The sequence below is a fragment of the Pelodiscus sinensis genome, chromosome 1 (assembly GCF_052426305.1).
Source record: "Pelodiscus sinensis isolate ZL-2025 chromosome 1, ASM5242630v1, whole genome shotgun sequence".
NCBI classification, from domain to species: domain Eukaryota; kingdom Metazoa; phylum Chordata; order Testudines; family Trionychidae; genus Pelodiscus; species Pelodiscus sinensis.
Window position 1 is genome coordinate 18,816,916 of NC_143052.1, and position 15,941 is coordinate 18,832,856.

Consider the following 15,941-nt stretch of genomic DNA (forward strand, 5'->3'; position numbering starts at 1 on the left):
TGACAAAGGTGAGAATGATTATGGTAAGGTCCACACTCGTGGTTGCTGTTTTTTTAAGCACAGTTATAAACAGTTATATGTATTCTATTTTATCCATAAGGGCAAACACTTTTGAGCATTCGTCCATGTGAAATAACCCAATGCTTTGGTCTCTGAAGACATGAAGTGAACCATAATGTGTGTTATTTCCATATAACACATAACTTGTCACTTAATATTACTGAGCTATGGTGTATTTGAATAAATTAACATTGGCAATGAATACTTACACTAAGAAAAGAGCATTTCAAGTAAAGGAGAAATTCTCCTTGTGTAATCTTTAGGGGGAAAAAGGAAACCTTTTGTATATATGGACCGCTGTGCCAGATTTAACTTCTGAAAAAAGGTTAAGCCCTTTGGAACAAGTGGATGACTTTTCTCTAACACTCACACACAGCATACAATTAACTTTTCAGAAATGTTTTCCATGCTTAGTAACACTCATCATAGTCAAGCATGCCAGAACCTAGGGGATTACGCAGCTTGTTTTGGAATACAGTCATTCTTCTTTCATGACATTTTGAAGTCCCCTTGGTAATCTGCAGTGTTCCAGTCTATTGACACTACTAAACACACCTGAATTCATAGATTACAAAAAAACGGAATGTAAAACATGTCTACAGATGAAGATTTTTCAGGATAAAACATAATAGAAATGATACCACTATTGCTGAAGAGTAATATATGATCGTGAGGAACAGTGTCCTTTTCACATTGATTACACAGATGCTAAACTGTTGTAGCAGTGTCTTCACATGGATTTTGCAAAATTAGGCTGGAGTTCTCACAACTGAAATGCTCACAAGGTTTTTTTAAATAGTTCATACTTCTTTAGCTAAAAGAAAATATAGCCAGAATAAATTTTCTCGTGTATTTGGGTGAGTTTGAGCCTATACAGAAATATACACAGTGTTATGAGAGTGCTTCTTGGCCTCACTGAAACAACCACCCATTTTGTTAGACCCAGTATGAACACATAATAAGAGTCCCGGCCCCCCAAATCATACAAAGAGAAGGAAAAAAAAGTATGGTGGAAACCAAGTACTATTATCCCTAATTACAGATGGGAAACTCGGTCACAGAATGATTACACAAAGTCATACAGAAAGTCACAAGAGCCTGGAACTTAACTAAGATGAAAATGTGTATTCCATATCTTAAATACAAGGGCCGGCTTGTTGAGATTTTGAATTTGTATGGAAAATGAAAATTAAATGAAACTTAATATATTTAAATTTTTTAATGTCTATAAGGTTTCGGTATAAAACTAGTGGAGAGATCAAAGTTGAAGTGAGGCCTTATTTTATGTAAAGTTATTCAGTTGTCACTAGATTCTGGGGCAGGGGAGGAATGGAAGAAGCTGACAACTCAAATCATGAAGGCCTCATTTAAATAATTCTATAAAATATAAACTATGACTAAATTTACTAACACTGTTTCCTTAAATAATTTATTGAATTTTCTGCCACAGAATCTGACATCAATTTTTAATTCTGCCTTTGCTACAAAACACATTCAGGGCTATATTTGGGTGTTTATACTACGGACTGGCTCTGTGTTATACGGTGGTTTGGAGAGGCACAACCCCAGGGGTAGTGTCATAAGCTATTAAGCCTTCTGGGGCGTAGCTTCAGCGTAGAAATAACTAGAACTGAGTGAAAATTTAAAAGTTGTGAACCAGGAGGGTGAAATCAGGATGAAAAGTCAAAATATAAAACTATTTTTGCAAAATGAAACATTTCCAAAAATTTAGTTTAGAAATGTCAAAACATATCAATTCAGGTTGATATTCAACTGCACCTGATGAAGGTGGTGTGGTGCCTCATGGTAACTTCATTCTTCCCCAGGTGCCAGTATGCCTTCCTAGACTACACCTTTCATAAAAACAAAAGAATGGCCATACTGGCTCAGACCAAAGGTCCATCTAGTCCAGAATACTATTTGCCAATAGGCCAATGCCAGATGCCCCAGAGGTAATGAACAGAACAGAGAAGCAAGTGACCTATCCCCCATCACACATTCTCAAGCTCTAAGGGTACGTCTAGACTACACGGTTCTTTTAAAAGAAGCTTTTTTGAAAGAATCTTTTGAAAAAGCTTCTTTTGAAAGAGATCATCTAGACAGCTACAACTTTTCTGAAAAAGCGATCTGCTTTTTCGAAAGAGAGCATCCAGGCAATCTGGATGCTCTCTTTCAAAAAAGCCCTGTTTGTGGTCAAGAACGCCTTTTTTCCAAAGAGCTCTTTTGAAAGAAGTCTTTCAAAAAAAGGTGTTCTTCCTTGTAAAATGAGATTTACCACTGTTGAAAAAGCTACTGCGTTCTTTCGATTTAATTTTGAAAGAACATGGTGGCTGTCTAGAGGCAGGTGAAGTTTTTTTTTAAAAAAAAAGGCCTTTAAAAAAAAAACCACCTGTAGTCTAGACATAGCTTAACAAACAGAGGCTAGGGATACCATCTCTTCTTATCCTGGCTAATAAGTATTGATGGACCTAACCTCCATGAATTTGTCTAGTTCTTGAATCCTGTTAAAATCCTGGTCTTCATACCATCCTCTGGCCAGGAGTTCTTCAGATTGACTGTGCACTACATGAAGAAAAAATTCCTTTTGTTTGTTTTAAATCTGCTATCTATTAATTTTATTTGGTGACCACTAGTTCTTACGTTATGGGAACAAGTAAATAACTTTTCCTTATTCACTTTCTTCATACCTGTCATGATTTTATAGATCTCTATATCCACCTGGAGTCAGTCTAGAATAGCAGCATGACCCCCCTCTGACCCGGAAGAGGAAGGGCCCTCTAAGACACGTTGGTGGGTGGTACCAGACTCACCCAGCCCACTAATAGGAAGCAGGAAAGTGAGTCTGGTAGTATAAGAGGCAGAGCTCAGTTGGATCATAGCTGCTGAGCAGATCAGACGCTTGGCCCAAGCTCCAGAGGAGGAAGGCCCAGCCATGCTGCCCTCAACAGGAAAACTGGGGTGGACCTCCAGGGCTTCTGCCAGTCCCCAAAGACTGGCTAAGGCCACTGCCAGGCCCTGATGACTTGTCAGGTCCATCAAGACCGCTGCCAGACCCCGAAGATTTGCTGGGACCCCCAGGACCCTCGCCGGGCCCTGAAGACTGGGCTGGTCCACCTGGAGCCCTTCCCAAGCCTGATCTGGAGCCCATGAACATGTTGCCAGCATTTTAGTCCTTGGAGGACCCCACAGATCAGTCGTGGAGCCAGGTAGACTCCCGGGGAGGGACCAGGAAGCAGCCTAGGGGTAGCCGACTTGAGCTGGCTGAGAAGATGGAGGTCAACTGGGCAACGTGTTGCAGTCAGGATCCCCACTGACCTGGTCAGCATGTTGTGGCCAGGATCCTTGCTGACCAAGCATCAGCCTGCACTGCCACTGTTAGGGCCCTGGGTTGGGATGCAGTGGAGTGAGCGGGCCTGCATCCCCTCCCACCACCCCTCGCCTTGGCCCGCTCACTCCACTGCATCCCAACACTGGGCTTCACAGACTATGGGCTCCACCTGCTGAATGCCCACAGCCCTTACTGCATAGATGTGGTTTGTAAACTGTTTGTTGCCTCATCCCAGTTATGGGCATGGCTCTCTAAGTGGTGGCTTGACCTGTTGTCATGGCCCAGCCCCTGTACTACTGATACTATTTTGTTTGTTGCCACCCTGACCTAGGGTGTGGACCATATTAACTGAGCTCCTAACTGTAAGTGGCCCCACACTTGTGGGCTGGGCTTGTGACTACTATCTGGCCTGATGGAGGCCCCGGTAGTGAGGCAGCTCCCTTTAGCCTGAGACTAGGAAACTGCCCTTACTCTTCTCTTTTCTAAGTTGAAAAGTCCCAGTCTTTTTAATCTGTTTTCATATGGTAGCTGTTACAAACCACTATCATTTTTGTTGCCCTTCTCTGACCTTTTCCAATGCCAATATCTCTTTTTTGAGATGAGGTGACCACATTTGTATGCAGTATTCAAGATGTGGGTGTGCCACGGTTTTATATAGAGGCAATAAGATATTCTCTGTCTTATTTTCCATCCTTTTTTAAATGATTCCTAACATTCTACTTGCTTTTTTGACTGCTGCTGCACATTGTGTGGAAGTTTTCAGAGAACTATACACAATGACTCCAAGATCTCTCGAGTGGTTACAACTAAATTAGTCCCCATCATTTTGTATGTTTAGTTGGGATTATTTTTTCCAGTGTGCATTAGTTTGCATTTATCCACATTAAAATTCATTTGCCATTTTGTTTACCTCTTTCTCCAGATTATTTATAAATAGGTTGAATAGAATTGGTCCCAGTACAGACCAATAGGGGACACCACTAGTTACCTCACTCCATTGTGAAAACTTACCATTTATTCCTAACCTTTGTTTCCCATCTTTTAACAAGTTATCAGTCCATGAGAGGACCTTCCCTCCTATCCCATAACAATTTAAGAGCCTTTTGTGAGGGACTGTGTCAAAGGCTTCTTGGAAATCTAAGTACACTATATCCACTGGATTCCCCTTGTCCACATGTTTGTTGACCCCCACAAATAACTCTAGTAGATTAGTAAGGAATGATTTCCCTTTACAGAAACCATGTTGACTTTTCCCCAACAAATTATGTTCATCTATATGTGTCTGATTATTCTATTCTTTACTATAGTTTCTACTAATTTGTCCAATACTGACATTAAACTTACTGTAATTACCAAGATCACCTCTAGAGCCCTTTTTACATATTGGCGTCACATTCGCTATCTTCCAGTCACTAGGTACAGAAGATGATTTAAAGGAGAGGTTACAAATCACAGTTAATAGTTATGCAATTTCACATTTGAGTTCTTTGAGAACTCTTGGGTGAATGATGTCTGGTCCCAGTGACTTGCTACTGTTAAGTTGTCAATTTGTTCCAAATGTTTATAAATTTGTTTCATGACACATTTGACTCTCATGGCAAAGTATATGGCTCAGTTAGAAGGGACAGCCTCATAGGAAATGCATTCCAGCCAAAGAACCTGGCCAATAGGAGAGAATGGAGGCATAAAGTGCCCAAACTACATCTCCCATCAGTCCTGGTGGAACCTTAGACAGATGCCATTAATGTCAAAGTAACTGAAGATGAAATGTTTGTTGTTCAGTTTAACAAATTAAATTGTTTCAGTTTGGAAACTTCAATTTATTGGAAATTCCTTTTCTTCTGAAAATTCATTTCAATGGATTATCCCTAACTGGCCCTAGGGTATGAGAATACCAACCTCGATGACAAGTACTCTGTATATCAAAATAACACACATACAGGGGCAGATGACTGTTTTGCGGGGCCCCAGGCAGCATAACTCCACGGGGCCCCCCCTTTGCCACGACACATGCGCCGTGACACCATGCGCATGCGCGGTGGCGCCACGGCGCATGCGCGGGGCTTTTTTTAAGCGCGGGGCCCGGGGCGACCGCCCCGTTCGCCCTGCCCTATATCCGCCCCTGCACACATAGCATGGCTATTGGCAGTAATAGGAGGCTCTGTTCTTTGTCAGCATGGTGCAACCCTGACCTACCTGTGAGAAAGTAGCTCTGTCTCTGTGGCACTGCAGGATGAAACTAGCAGCTAGTGACTCTCTTGGTGGTGCATTTAATAAAGTGAACTGGGCAGGAAGATCAGTTTCACATTCACCACAGAACAATCATTGGATGATGGTGTCTTTCAGTCACTACCAACACTGACCTGCATTTCACTGGATTGTGGAAACCTCTGTTTACCATTGCCAGTCACTTCAGTCATGAAGTCTCCATTCTGTGTACTAATTTGAGGATGGGTAGATTTGCATAAGGTAAAAGCAGCCACAGAGTTTGCATCTGTGCCAGTAAATGTAAGCGCATGGCTACCATACAAATGATTAGCGGAAATAAATCCATTTAAGTGTACCTAAGGATAACATTCATTTCATTTTTAATTTGTAAACAGAGACATTTCTAAAGGCATTTTGCTATTCATCTTGTTCTTCATGCACCAGGATATTCCACCCACTGCGCAGGTATGCTTAGGAAAGAGAAAGTGCTTTTAGACTAAACCAGCCCCTTCGTCCTTTGCCCAGGAAATGGCCAGAATGAGAGTCTTTGAACTCACAGAGCAGAGGGAATATGGATGCTGTTGCACCATTTCAAAGGGTTCAGAATGCACTCTCACATCTGTCCAACTCTGCCAACTGATGATGGGTGATCACTCATTGCCGAGTATGATCAGCTCTGCAGACCAATGAGGAGGGGTCAGGTCATAGTATCATGTTAACAGCGGTACCAACCCTGCAAACTCTTTGTGTATATAATTATCACAGAATCAGAGGCCAGTGGCCTGATTTTTCAAAGGTTCTGAGCACCTTCAGTTCTGCTGAAATTAGGCCACTATTCTCTTCTGACTGTGCAAGCATCAATCCCATTAGCCTTTGAAAATGCACTTTAGCATATGAAATAATGGTCTCTTAGTACAAGTGAAGAGGAGGGTGGACCCTCTGTCCCTAAGTATAGATTTAGTGATTCAGGGTTCTCATGCCTCTAACATCTATTCTGCCATGCAAATATCCACCCACTGGGGCTAACAGATGTTCTGGCATTATTTAATAACAGTGCAAATTTGTTGTGTGTACTGAGAAGTAACTAAACTATATGATTTTATAAGCTGTCAAGAACACAGGAGTTTAGGCGCAATGCAGTGCTGAAAATACTTGTGTGTGTGCACATACTTTATATAGATATTTGCATACCTCACCTATGGACAAACCCTTGGGCTTAGAGCATCCAGGGTGCAAAGAATGCTATGGAGCTGAGGCATCATCAGGGCAAACTGATCTTGAAGGGGGATGGCCAGACTCACGAGCAGTTATCTAGGTGCACAGGAAAAGCAAACTTGTACTTTATGGAGGGAGGCTTAAGAGTTGTGCAGGCTAATTTACCGGGGCTTCCCCACCCTCATTATAAGAAACCACATATTGTTCCCACAAAGCAGGCACAGCCCTCTGCCCCCAATTTTCCACACTGGACCTATCTAACTCAACACTGGTTGGTCCCATGCACAGTCATTTATGCAGCTGTCTTGAATTTCTAGGTTCCCTCGCTGCCGTGAGGGCAGGGACAATAGACCTTGGCATAGTAATTGGGAATTCTGACATGTGTTGATGTTTAGTACACTAACAGCAACATCTGAGAGCAATCTTTATGTGCACATGCACCGCACACAGCACATCATTTTGCCTTTTGAATAGGAAAACACACCCTTCCCTAGCACTGGCTTTAGGATACAACCCTTCTAACACATCCTAGTCCTGATGTGAGCTATCCATTAGACTGAGATTTACTCTGTGGTGTGCTGTCAGATTGCTAGAACTGTGTAAGTAAGAGTTCAATTCAGTTCAATGGCTATGGATTCTTAGGTCAGGGAAACAACCAGTGAAAAAATTAGCATCCAAACTGCATGAGACATGAGAGGTGGTACAAATGTGTTTCCTATTGGGGTGTATGCCACAAATGGCTTCCACTCTCAAGCTTAATAAAAAACATTCCTATTGTTTCCATCTTTGAATGGATACCTGCCATAAAATATGGAATCTGTTATTGCCTCTCCATTGTATATTGCATGGGAGACTTGATGCATTTATTTCACATGTGAAATAGGACATAAATATTCCGATAATGCACGTCTCCACAGTTGGCTACTCATTTGAGGGGCTACCATGTGAGATTTCTCTAGCTATTTTGCATAAGGCAGCAAGGAACCATCCACAAGATAACTCAAGTGAATGAATATATAGCTCTGTGCTCTCTCTCCCATTTTGTCAGGCTGCTATTTGAAAAGGGAGAGGAATTTCTCTGTTGCTTTCTACTTTTAGCAACTCTTTGGAGTCCCCATGAAGCCACCTTTGGAGGGCTCCTGCTGTGGAGAGAGGTCCTGAGCAGTTCTCTGATGAGTGCATATGAGGAATTGGTACTAACAAGTTTCAGTCAGACTAAATAGTGCTGCCTGGAGCCCTAACTTTGATAACTATCACTGCAACAGAGGACAGACATTTCCATAGTACATTGTTCTATTTTGATAATTAAAGGAATCGTTGAAAGAGAAAAATTGCATTATGGAAATGCAATTCCATTATTACCATATTGAAAGAATATATATCTGTTTGTGTGTAACATGGAATAGACATAAGGTCCAATTCATTTCTGGTGTAATTCTGCAGATCTGAGAATTAGGCTCAGTGTCTGTTCTGTATTACACACAAAGAGAGATAAATGTAAACAGAACTTTTAAAACAAACTTATTAGTTGCTCTGTTAAGAAGAGGGGATGAGAAAGATTGGATAAAATAACTGTTTTAAACCACTCAAAACAACAATTCAAACCAATTTTCACATCTTAAAACACCTGATCAATTGCTTGCACTGCCACAGTTCTGGACCAGAGGCTCAACCAGCAGCCACAGGAGTCAATGTGGGGCTTTTGCATCACTGTTGTATTATTTCCATCACACTGGAACCAGTAAGTAACAAGATCAAGATAGACAATTCCAGCAAGATGTTCAACATGATGTCAAGTTTGGGATGATGTAAAACTCCACAATTTTGCCTAGGTTTTCACCTTAATCTGAACAAAACAAAATAATGTCTATTTTCTGAGTGCCAACTTTCTCCCTTTTGATTTAAGAACAATCATATTTATAATCACATCAAACATAATGTTATAAAAAGGCCATTTCATGCAAACCCTTGAAAGTATTGGCTCATGAAAGCATTGGCTAAACCATGTCTGTTGTTCCATTGACAGTGAAATCAACGGAACTACTCATATGAGGACAAATTTGCTAGATCAAACTGATTTTATTTTAAACTCCTCATAAATATCAAGACAAAAACCACATTTAATTACAAGAATATTAGCCTGAGTGAGCAAATCCCATAGCCTTTGAATAATTGCTGTTTATAAATTAATTGAATGAAATTACATTTAACTTTGTCTGAGTGAGTCCTTTTCAAGATAATTTAACCAAATCAAATTATCACACAGAAGCTTTTCTGAGAAGGAAGATGAGATCTGTAAATGATTATTGAGGTGACATGAGCTATTTACTGAATTACGAAGCTTGCATGAAATACATCATAGTATTCTGAGGAAAATGGAAACAACAGCACAAGTGAAAGCTATTATTACATGGTTAACTCCAGCAGTAGTATCATGTTACCTCATGATTATGGAATAGGTATGTAACTCACATCACCCCTGTATGTGAACTATGCACTAGAAACATTCTCTAGCTTTGATGCCTAAATAATCAGTTTTTGGAGCTGCTGCAGTCTTGAATGGCATGGTAAATTTCTCATAGATACATAGACAGAGATGTATCTATATTTATATATCCATGCCAACCAATTCCAAATGTAAGCAGGATGGTTGTGCTATAAAACATGTACAAAACCAGCTGGCTCAAAGCCTATTCAGATTTTTCATTTTTCTTATATTCTCCGTTCTTTGTTTATCTACCTATATGTTTACCTCTGCTATTTTTAGAAGCACTTTATCTAAAGGAATGCATTCTTTTTTAATCAGAGTATCTTAACACTACATATACAGGTTGAACCTCTCTAGGCCAGCACTCTTGGGATCTGACTGGAGCCAGATCAGAGAATTTGCCAAGCCACGGGAGGTCAATATAGTCTAGCACAGGAGTTGGCAATAATTTCTGACCACGGTCACTTTTGAAATTTTGAGAAGTGGCCCTGGGCCACCCCGGAAGGGGTGAGGCCTCAGGTGGAAGGCGTGGGGCCAGGACACTTCCGTGCTTCCCCACCTACAGACCCTGGGTATGTCTACACTACCCCGCTAGTTCGAACTAGCGGAGTAATGTAGGCATACCGCACTTGCAAATGAAGCCCAGGATTTGAATTTCCCAGGCTTCATTTGCATAAGCGGGGAGCCACCATTTTTAAATCCCCGCTTGTTCGAACCCCGTGTAGCGCGGCTACATGGGGCTCGAAGTAGGTAGTTCGGAATAGGGTTCCACGAGGTGTACCGGTAGTTCGGAATAGAAACCTAGTCCGAACTACCTAATTCGAGCCCTGTGTAGCCGCGCTACACGGGGTTCAAACAAGCGGGGATTTAAAAATGGCAGCTCCCCGCTTATGCAAATGAAGCCCGGGAAATTCAAATCCCGGGCTTCATTTGCAAGTGCGGTATGCCTACGTTACCCTCCTAGTTCGAACTAGGAGGGTAGTGTAGACATACCCCCTGATTGGTCAGTGGGTGGGAGAGCATGTGAAGTCTTTGCCTCTGCCCCCCCCCCCCAGAGAACTGCCAGCTGTTCTGAACAGCTGGTGGCTCTCTCTTGGCACTTACACCCCTGGTTCTGGGAGGAGACTTCACCCTCTCCCTCTCCACTCCTCCAGGCCAATCAGGGTTTGGGGACTAGGGGAGAGCGTGAAGTTTCCTCCCCCGCACCCCTCCAGTCCTGCAAGTCTCCTGCTCCCTGCCCTGTGGCATGCAGTGCTTAGAGTCAACCGCCAGGGTTGACTAAGTGCCACGCATTCCCCTGTCATTAGGCCCTGATTGGCCTGAGGGTGGGAGAGTGGCAGAACCTCCATAGGCCGGATCAACCCACTTGGCTGGACAGATCCAGCCCTCAGAGGTCCTTTTGCCCACCCCTGGTCTAGCAGCATTCCCAATACTTCCACTGCTTACGGGGTTCTTACAAGACATGTAGGACTACATTAGAGCTAAAGAACATCACAGAACACTGAAAGCCAGGACTGGTGGCTGTAAAAAATGTTATGGGACCACAGGAAACATGGTCACACCCATGATAAGTGGATACCCGATTAATTGAAATCATGCTGGATCTCACATGATGGCAAACCAGAGAGTGCAGGACTAGATAGGTTCAACCTATAGTCAAGAGTATTGCTCACATGCAACAAAGGAAAACATGATTGTAAGGGGTATTAGTGTGATGATTATTTTGAGTTCGATTTGTCAGCACATAGGTAAATCAGCCCACTACATACATCCTATCCCAGGGTGCACTAGTTCAACTGTTATCCCTTGGGTGTCAGATGTTCTACGGGTATAACTCTAATGGGGTGACTAATCTATGTCACCTTAGGGTCTAGTGCTGATATTTCTATGGATTTTTTTCTCTTTATTTAGTTTTGGAGATATTTAACACACAGAGTAGGTCTTACATCTTCCCATAAAGGGATACATTTAAAGTGACAGAGGGGCTCTGCGACTGCATTATAAGGCTTGCTAGTTACAAATGGTCATTATCATAGGAGATATGTCCGTCTATGAATATAGGGACCTGCAGAGCTGTTGAAGGCATGAATGATTCAAGACCTTGGAATTCATATGTTCAGGTGCTAATTTCCAGAATGGTTTGAAATGTAGCAATTCATTGCAGAAGCTGATGGAAGAAACGAGCATATCTACCGCTCTGTTTATAATAGCTCTTCACATGCCAGGTTGAGCTGCTGCAGCTTTTCTAAATGAGTAGGAGGATAAACCCAGTGCCTTGGCCAATCCCTCTCAGAATAAAAGATGTGCTAATGTCCAGATAAGGAAAATTACAGCTGCTCCTATAGACTTCAATGGGATTTGGATCAGGTCATTACTATAATACTGAATATAACTCAAAGTTTCAGAATGGGAATTTGTAGGAGCACTTGTAACCACAACGGGGTGGATTTGAACTTGGGACTTCTGAAGGGGAGTATAGGAGCCTCTACCCTCTGAGCTAAAAGCCAACTGCCTCTCAACCTATGCTGTAGAGGTCTCTTGGTCTTAACTGTTGCTGTGGTCTACTTGCATTGCTCAGTAACCAAGCTAGGTGTGTGTGGGTTACACACAGTTGATACAAGATCAGGTACAATGAAAATACAAATTATTTCATGCTAGACTGAAGTCCCTTGCTTGCATTAGTGAGCATATACTCCCAGGAGTAGCCCCAAGGGAGTAGTCCCAATTAGTAAAAATTGGGATTACTCCAGTTCTCCATTGTGTAAGTATTTTACAATCTGGTCCTTCTCTTTAGATTCCAGCTCCTAAAGAGCTCATTGAATGGCTAAATTCAGTACCATTTTTGCATTCATACCATCTTATTTTTAATCATTCTCTATTCATTAGTTTGAAAGAAAAGGTACTCAACATGTAAAGTCTGTCTTTTTTTCCCTTCTCTTTTTGGTGTGGTTTCAAAGTTTTATAATCAGAAACAAGTACACATTTCTTAACTATAACTCACCTTCTTCTCTTGTAATTTACATACATTGATCACTTCCATATGTCTAGTACAAGGTAAAATAGTTTGTGAGCATAGTAATGAGGGTGAACATACAGCAAAATAAAATTCAGCTTTTGTTATATTTCTTTCAGCTGATAGAGAATATTTTACAAAGGTTTTCAGCTTTCAGAAATTTCCTTTTAAAGGAAAGTGGCAAGTCTGAGCTAGGTAGTCATTCTTAACAAATAAAACCTGTTTTGCTCAATCTTGCTTCCAGTACCTTCTATATAATATAAATTAAAAATAGTAAATCTCTGATTTCACTCTCATTTATACCAGTGTTACTCCTGTATAATTAGTTCTATTAACTTTGATGGAATTGCTCCTAATTTATGCTAGGAGAACTGAGGAGAATCAGATCCCAAGAAACAAACAGTTATGAGGCTTAATACTGCTACAATTGAAGCAAAGTGCAAAAATCCCACTGATTTCAATGGTTGTAGGGTTGAACACTCCATGTTTGTTTCAACTGATTTGTCATTTTGTTTACTAGCTGTGATCATCTGGTTTAGCTTCTCTAATGCTTACACACTCTGCACAGAAACCAGATAACAAATGACTCACACAGGCTAAAAGGAGACCTCAGTGACATCTAGTTAGATTTAATTCAGAGCCAGAGAGTTTTATTTAGATAAATACACAGAAGTATGTATGTTAATTATTGTGCTGATTCAGCATTTCTTTACCAGTTTGCCATTGAAGTTTATGTATCATTATGGAACACAGTGATATTCAGAACCACCTTCCATCGCATGAGGGAATAGGAAGTCAGTATACAAGCAAATATAAATCATTTCCTGAATTAATTCATAAAATGCCATATGGCTTCATTGTAAGCATGTGGAAGATGGGAACAGAAACTTATATTTTGAAAGATTGAAGTAATCTCCTGTTTAAGAAACAGGGACTTCTTTGCTTAGTCTAGAAGCAAAGTAAATGAGAGCAAGAGATCTGCAGAATTCCAGTTCTGACTTTATCTTGCTAGCTCTTCCTTATCATTAATGTTAAAGGGAAACAAATTAAGGCCATGATTCTGTAAATACTTGCGTAACTTTAGTCATTACACCAATAATAGACATGGCACAGTTACATGGGTAAGTGTGGCAAGATTTTGGTCCTAAACAATAGCTCAGAACACCACTTAGGACCACTTTTCAGACGATAAAACTAAGAAACCAAGAAAGAAAAATAGGGTTAAAATGAAATTAAAACAGGGTGCAAGCTAGGGATATGAAAGATACAAGTTCAGGTCCCGATCTACCACAGACAAACTTTAAAGATGTAAAACTACAAGCTGAAACATATTAGAGGTTTATAATAATTTTAGTTGTAATTATCTAAGCTGCAGGTAAGGAAAATGGTTTAAATACATAAGACTGATATATTTTAGCTTTATAATGGGCCTTCTCAAAAAAGACCCTTTTCAAAAAGACCAATTTTTCTTCTCTTTTCTCCAGAGAGCAAATCCCAAATGCCAGATTTCATCCAGGAGGCCTCGGGCAGATGCTATAATAGTAATACTGACAGTGAGGATTTGTACTGACACAAACTGCACAGCTAGAATATAGAAAAAAGTATCTGCTGATGAGGAGGACATTTTAGCATGTGTGGACTGGAGCTCTTTAAAAATCACCTTATGCTCCCTTTTTACATTTCTCTCTTGATGCATGTAGACTCCTGGCAGATGGACTCTGGCATTTCTTGGAAGAACAGAAGTTCTGGAATTCACTCTTCTGGGAGATAAATTAACATGTGAGCAGCTAGCTCAGGAGTTCATTTAATATTTGTTTTTGCCATGGAGTCTCTTCAGAACTATGCTCCTGGTGCTCCTTTTTCACCTCCTCAAGCTGAAGGGAAAAGATAGGTAAAAAGAAGGCTGCGTGGAAGATAAGATTATGGCTTGTGCCTTCTCTCTGAAGCCAGCCATACAGTACAAGAGAAAATTAAACTAAGATACACAACTCCAGCTACGTGACTAGTGTAACTGGCTTCTTGTACCGTAGTGCAACATTCCATGGTGTCCCCACTATGAGAGGTCAATGGGAGAAACTCTCCCGTCAACCTCCCTTATACCTCATGGACCAGTGAAGTACCAGACTTGATGATCAGTGGTTGATTTAGTGGGTTCTTACTGCACACACTTAATGGAACCCCAGGAGATCCAGCTCCACAGCATTGATCTCCTATTAAGTGGAGACAAGTAGGAAGTTCTGGTTACAGATACTGTTAGGCTAATAAAATAATTCTTCTGTTGACCTAACTATTGCTTCTTCAAAGGGTGGATTTCCTACAGTAGTGGAAAAATCTCTTCTATTTCTTTAGGAAGTGTTTCCAGTAAAGCACTACAGCAGGGTAGCTACAGTGCTGTTGTGCTCATAGTAGGCTCATAGTCTTTGTCTACACTGGAAAGGCTTGGTGATTAAAATACTGTTGACATGCAAAAGTCATCAGAAACTGAAGACTCACCAAACCTGTTTTTTTCTGCCAACCTTTGTCAACATATCATAGCCACATTGACTGGCATCACCTTCAGTCTTCAAACAAATACACAACATAGCATTAGGCATTTTGGGAACATGAAAAAAAAACCCTGTCAGCCACCTCTTTGTTTCCCAGCCATTCTGGGGCCTCCAGCTTACTTTCATGCCACTTGAATAACAAGCAATCTGGTGTGATGGATCCCAGACTTCTCTCCCATGTTGTGTTCAGTGTGCATAGGAGGTCATGCATTGCAGCTGTTGCTTACATAATTTGTGAGAGAGTAAGGGTGAAGTGGTTGCCTGTGGGTGGAACAATAAGACATGTGTCTGGATGGATAGACAGACTCATGTTGTCAGAGGTGCCCATAGAGTGGCCATCAATATGAGGGAGGCTCTGAGGAACCACTTTGACAATGAGGTCGCTGACATTTCTGTGTGCTGGGGTTGCTTCCCCACCTTATTCCACTGCTCATCCTGAACGAGGCTTCCCCATGAAAACAAGGGGCCAGAGTGACTGGTGTGGGGTGTGTCACACAAAATAAACTCATGGAAACCTGTGTCACGTGTCTTTGAAAGTTTTATTCTGATTGAAAAAGCTCAATAATCAAAAGCTCTGAGGTACTCCAGACAGGAAAGCATCTTGAGCAATAGCCACCCCAGTTTCCCTGAAAAGACACTATAAGAACCACTACACAGTTAGCCAGAAACCAGGAAGTGGATTTTAAAAGTTCCCAGGGTTTGCTGGTGAAATTAATTGCCTCTGTGGCTACAGAGCAGAGGGTTTCAAATCGCTGGCCATGGTGGCTAATTGGGCATTGTGGGAAACATGCTAGAGTTCAATGTTTGTCAAAAAAATCTACTTTAATACACACTTCATGATGGTTGACAATAAAATCGGGGGAGAGGCAAAAGTCACTCATGGAGCTGGAAGTTTTTTGTTACTAAAACTGAGTGTTCCTTGTGACTTTTGTTGTATTGCACTGTGAACACTCTCCAGGTTTTATCACCAAAAAGGGTTTTTTGGTGACAAAACTTGATGGTGTAGATAATTTCATAGCCCTGTAATCCAGGGGTTTGCACTCTGCTTTCCCTAAGCCTGTTCTAGATCTGAAATATTTGCAG

At 41.2% G+C, this 15,941-nt stretch overlaps 1 protein-coding gene across 4 annotated transcripts in view; it reads right to left on the minus strand.

The window, feature by feature from the left end:
* The window catches only part of SEMA3A (semaphorin 3A), a 435,303-nt gene that overhangs the window by 194,690 nt on the left and 224,672 nt on the right, over positions 1–15,941 (minus strand). The window lies entirely within an intron of this gene.